Genomic DNA, 6,166 nt, shown 5'->3' on the forward strand with positions numbered 1-6,166 from the left:
TCAGCAAACTTGCTGAGGGTGCACTCTGTCCCTTCATCCAAGTCATTGATGAAGAAGTTGAGCAGGGATGGACCCAGTACAGACCCCTGGGGGACACCGCTAGCTACAGGCCTCCAACTAGACTCTGTGCCACTGAGCACAACTCTCTGAGTTCTGCCATTCAGCCAGTTCTCAATCCTCCTCACTGTCCACTCATCTAACCCACACTTCCTGAGCTTGCCTGTGAAGATGTTATGGGAGACAGTGTCAAAAGCCTTGCTGAAGTCAAGGTAGACAACATCCAATGCTCTCCCCTCATCTACCCAGCCACTCATTCCATCATAGAAGGCTATCAGATTGGTTAAGCATGATTTACAATCACAACACTCCAACAATGCTATATTTTACCCCAGGCCTTAAAAGGTTACCTGCTTAGTACAATTAGATGAGAAGACAGAAAAAAGGCAGAAGGACATGTAGAGTCACAGATTTAGACTCGTGCCTGAAGTTGCAAAGTAATGAACTACACTGCCGAGAGTCACAAAGCAAGTCAGTAACAGATCCAGAAACTGATGTTATATTTTCTGCTTCCAGTACAATGACCTGGTCACTAGATCATATTGCCTTCAAAGTAAATATTTAGACACTTTTTCAGGTTTAAATATAGTTTCCTTAAGCAAAACTAATTTGGGGGTATTTTCAGGTCAAACACCATTTTGCAGGTTCTTTTGCTCACAGAAGTTGCACATGCAGAAAGATGAATCCTTTAAAGGTCAGGGAAAATACTAAAGAACATACACAGCCATTCTGCAAAGCTGATGCCAAATTGCTGTACATCTTTTCATGAAAAAAAGAAGAAATATTAAGAGTGTTGAGTAATGAAATAGCACTAGAATCAGAACCTCATTGCAGCTGACAGACATAGAACATCTATCCAAATATTCTTTTTCACTTCAGTATTCTTCACAGTTCTAAAAAGGCAGTCCAGCAGAAATGAAACATAAACCTATGTGCTTGGTATGAGAAATGGTGCTTTTGTAAGTAGTGCTTTACACTGGATTTTTCAACTGCATCTTCAGTTATAAAGGTACTTAAAGGACCATATAAAGGGACTACATTAGCAAGGAGCTATGAGAGAACACAGAAAAAATGCTTAGCTTTGGCCATGGTAACTCCACAAGACAAGCACCGCAGACACTACATTAATGGTTTGGGAGGTTTTGTTTTATAATTTATCTATCCAAAGAAGTTAAGCACTGATGCATTCATTTGTTTTCATTATGCTGGTTATGATAAGACTCCTAAAAGAATATCATAGCAATGCCCAGAGTAGTGAAATGTGACACAATAACCAAAAGCACATCTGGAAAATGTATACTTAATATGACAAGTACGCTTAGCCTAGTAAAAGCTTAACTCTTTGGTTTCTCTTCTCTACTGCAATGGTTTCTGCTGATGTGTTAGAAGAATTCTGATTTTATCAGTGCCTCAAAGTGTGCTAATTACCTCATTTTTGAGAAATGTTATATTGTGTTTGGCACCACACTTTAGCATCCACTCTGCTCAGCAGAAATCTTTTGGCAAAGTAGAGTTCTTGCTACATCTAATTAGCATTTCCTCCCATTATAAATAATTGTTCCTCATTTTCTACTAATTCTTTCTAGGCCGTTGATGCATTTCCAGTAACAATAGACAAACCTGAGCAAACTCTTTCATGATCCTTCCATATGTCAACTTTGTTACTGCTGCCACCCACCCAACCCTCTGCCATAGGCTCCGCAGTATATTAACGCTTTTACTTAATGGAAGTTAGATATTAAAACTGTTTGTAAATTCAAGCTGGTGCATAAATGTGGCCATCAGGCTGGTTGGAAAAATGTTTCATGCTGAGAATATGGTTGCCCAGATTGTGCTTGTATCTTCTTTGGATAAGGCTTTGATTTCTGGGTGGAATTTTGAGCTATTACTTGTTGATATAATGGATAGGATTTAGTTCAAGAGGAAGACACCAAAGGTAGTAACTATATATGAGCTAGGTGTTTAAGGGAGTAGTCAAGGGAGATATGGTCAATACAGTCAGAGTTGTTGAAAGAGTTATTCAGGTAACCAGCCAGTAAGGGTGAGGGTCTGGTGCTATTTGAGATGTCTTGGTCTGGCCACCCACTGTTCTCCAGAAGGTCACAGATCTCCTTTGAGTCCTGTGTCATATCTGCCATGCAGATCTCTCAGATAACCAGGGCATCTGGAATGAAGCTAGAAGTCTATGTTTGGGAACAGAAAGTAGTCAACCTTGGTGAGCGGAATCAGTTTCCAGGTTGCCCTGACCCTCAACTGTCGTTAATTTGTCAGGAGCTTAGATAGAGCTCTGGACACATATATTTGGATGTTATAATCTTAAACTGAAACTACACCTATTGACCTGACTGGCTTGTGATTTCAGACTGAGAGATTCATCTCCCTCTGTGACACTGCTGTATTTGATAACATTTCTGTCACCATGATGCCACAGGGAGGTTATTACCAAAGCATTCTTGAGTGAAGACCTTGCATTTCCTACTCTCCCCTCACCTTGTGACAAAAAGACCATTCTTTTTTGTTGCTGAGATAGAGTATGAAACTCTTCTTCTTTCTCAGGATGATTAAGAGGTAGAGGTAGATCTGGAGTCTAGGACCTGGCAGAACTCAGCTCAAGTTACTGCTCTCCAAATAATTCCTGGATGACTATATATATGTTACATAGCTTCTCAGTGCTTCACTGGACTCTGACAGATGGATACCAGTGTGATGAATTATCAGAAATACAAGGCAGAAATTTGGTCATATGAGACTTTTTGCTCTTTACTATTCCTGGAGATATGAAACAGGAAAAAGATACACTTTGTTTTTTAATGTTATAAATGAATTGTCTTGCATTAAAATTATTACATCAAAAGTATCTGGAATCCCAGGCAGGCATTTCTAATAGTAGTTAGGAAAAAATAAGTTATACTAAATGTTTCAAGCTTAACTATATAATGTTAGGAACCAAGATAAAATTATAATGGTGTAAATGTGCATGATAATGGTTCAGCTTCTATACACTGTCATTCTTTGATTTATTTGGTAAAATAAACATCAGTCAAAACAGTAAAGTTCTACTACTTTGTTGAGTAATGGATGGAGCACCGCCACTGAATAAAAGACTTTTAGAATTCAAATTGGAATTTATCTTCTTAATCAAATCTGTACACTGCAGAAGAACCCTGAGTGTTGAGTGTCATCAATTCTGTTGTGCAATGAAGGACAAAGATGGTGAATTTCCTAAACTTATATTTTGTTCTCTTTGACACATGCATTTGTACAGCCTATCTCCCTGGTAAAATCTAGCTCTTATGCTAATATATCATATTGTCATTTCTGCTTTTTTGATAAATGTGATAAAAGGTGAAAAGGTAGATATGTTCCAGTCAACCCTTTAAATGTAGTCCATTTCCTAGAACTGAAAGAGTCTTTCAGAAGGTAAGTTGAGGGTGTTTTTTTTATTGGTTTCTTCTAAATTCTTTCTCAGTCTTGGTTGTATAACTTTTGTCGTTGGTAACATTTGCCATCATTAACTTCAGTAAGATTTCCCCATCTTTTCTCAGGCTGTTCAGTAATCATGTTGTGACTGTCTCTGCTGGCACATTCTGTTCTTAATTAGATTTACAGATATTTTGACTCATTCTACGGTCTCACTAATGCCTCTTTCTGGCCTGTAATGATATTTTGTCACTGGTGTGAGCGTCATTCTCTTTTTGACTTTTCTGAGCATTTTGAAGAGTCTAGAAATAATAATTCTTTTTTTTTTTGTATATTGCAGATGGTTCCACTCATTTTTTGTTTTTCTCCTTATGAGCTTGTAAACGTCACTGACGATTTTTCCTTCATTCTTCCTTATTTTATCCACTCCTTTCCTTGGTGTGGACTTTAATGAGGACTTTACTTAGTGTGGCTTCATTGGCCCTTCTTGGTAATTTTCACTGCATTTCAAGTCATTGACTCATTTCCTTCAGAACAAAACTGAATGCACACGTGTATGATTGTCTAAGGTCCCTTAGTTATCACGTTTGAGATCTACTATTGCTGCTTCGTTATTTGCCACTGCCTCTTATTTGAGAACTTACTACTACAACAGGAGTGGGTCAAGGCACTCTCATGCCCTGCAAGGCACTCCCATGCCCTAAGACCTTTCATATTTGCAGTATGCTTTTTGCTGCTGTGCTTGCTAGGACTGGTTGCTCATAATCTTTTTTCCTACATTTAGATGAGTAGTTACACTGACTGCCTGTTAGACATGGAAACAAATAATTAGGCAATAACCACAAGTAGTGGAAATAAAAGAAATCTCATGAGTTGGCCTGTTCTTAGGGAAGTACAACTCAATTTTACAGCTGTGAACATTATGACTATTTTACAGCATTTACTCATATGTCCTAATTGTTCTGTGGCTAGCCCTGTGTCATAACAGCCTTAAAGTACTGCCACAGGATGACTCTGAGGAAATAATGATAGCAATCTAAAATGTGACTAACTAGTAAAATTTGCCTTCTGAACTTTCTGAGATGTTAAATTGGACTCTTCCCTTCGATAAGTTATTGCAGCTCAGATGAAATCAAGGACCTGTGGCAATTCAAAGGAGCTGAGAATTATTCCCATTGTATTCAAACAATGGGATGACAGTTCTTAACATTAACATAAATAAATATGTGCTTCAATTCAGAAGAAAGAAAATTGGATGAGATGAATCACATCTCATCTAGATGAACAACATCTACTCTTGCAAAGACAAATGATGTTTTAAAATTTCTTGTATAAACATGTAAAGGAATACCTGTAGCTACAGTATAGGCATCAGTTTTGGACAGACTGGGTATACATATAGTAATAAAACTAGTGATGATACTTTATACTTATTTAACACCTTTCATCACAAAGTACATTATCAAGCACTAATTATTTGAGCCTTAGAACATGTCTGTAAAAGACTATTATACCATTGTACAGATTGCACACAGAGATTAAATGGCTTGGGTTAGGCCACACAGCGAGTGAGTAGTGGAGCCAAAAGGAGAGCATGAGTGTTGGCTTCCAGCCCCATGCTCTAACTACTGGACTTCACTTCCTTAATACTTAATTCCCATATTGCTTCTCTAACAGCAGTACTGAAACTATTGAACATTTGAGCATTTAATAAAGTTTGGTGTACAATCCAACTGGTCGTGTTCCTTCCTCCTGTCTCCTTTACGACATCACAAAATATTTTTATTGCATTTTTAGGGGCCTCATCTTACAGATTGCTCCAGGTCGCCTAGCCCTGGTGGGGAGCAGTCTGACATTGTGTTGCTCCTATCCCCTGTCCCCAGTATACAATTGCTGGCTGCTCTTGCTGTTTTGCCTTGATAACTTTCTTCATGGCCTCAGTGCTATGCCCTTAGCTCTGTTGTGTGAGTGGCTGGACCAATTTGTGCCTAAGTAATTCCAGCTATATGCTAGTTAATGTGAAACAGATGTTTCCCAGGCATTGGCAAAAGCTTTCAGTCCTGCTGTTCTTGTAGTTTACACAAGCAGATGTTCAGGTAACTGACATATTTGCTAGTCACAACCTTCCTTGAGTTTTGTGCTGTGACTTTTGTGTACATGTGCCCACGTGAATGTGAACAAGTGAGGCAGGAAGAAGAAGGAAGACAGAGAGTGGGTGGCAGACCAGTGAGGAGAGAGAATAGTACTCTGAGCATCTGCTGCTCTCAGCAATGAATGAAGTAAATGCTGCTCTTCTGTGCTGCCTCTAGCATGTCCTGTAATTGCCAGATACCGCTCAGTGGGAAATCACTCTCTCCACTAATCCTCACAGGCTGCTATGAGCACTCACTTGCTACGCTGCCCCACGGTATTGACAGCATTGCATAGGTTCTGTTTCCTGTGACTTGAATAACTTTTTTAAACTCTCTGTATTTCATGCTGCTCCTTGTATGTTCAAAAAGCAATATAAAATAACATTAGCAAAGCCAACATGATGTTCATGAAATAAGGAAAAACAAGCAAGAAGAATAAAGGTAGGAAGTACTGAAAAAGCGTGTCTTGCATGTTGCCTCTTTGTACTATAGAAACTGGGGGTGTGACTGAATATCCAAACCACCTACACTCCTGAGATGCCACCCAATCGCTGTGT

This window comes from Apteryx mantelli, chromosome 2, assembly GCF_036417845.1.
Source record: "Apteryx mantelli isolate bAptMan1 chromosome 2, bAptMan1.hap1, whole genome shotgun sequence".
Classification (NCBI taxonomy): domain Eukaryota; kingdom Metazoa; phylum Chordata; class Aves; order Apterygiformes; family Apterygidae; genus Apteryx; species Apteryx mantelli.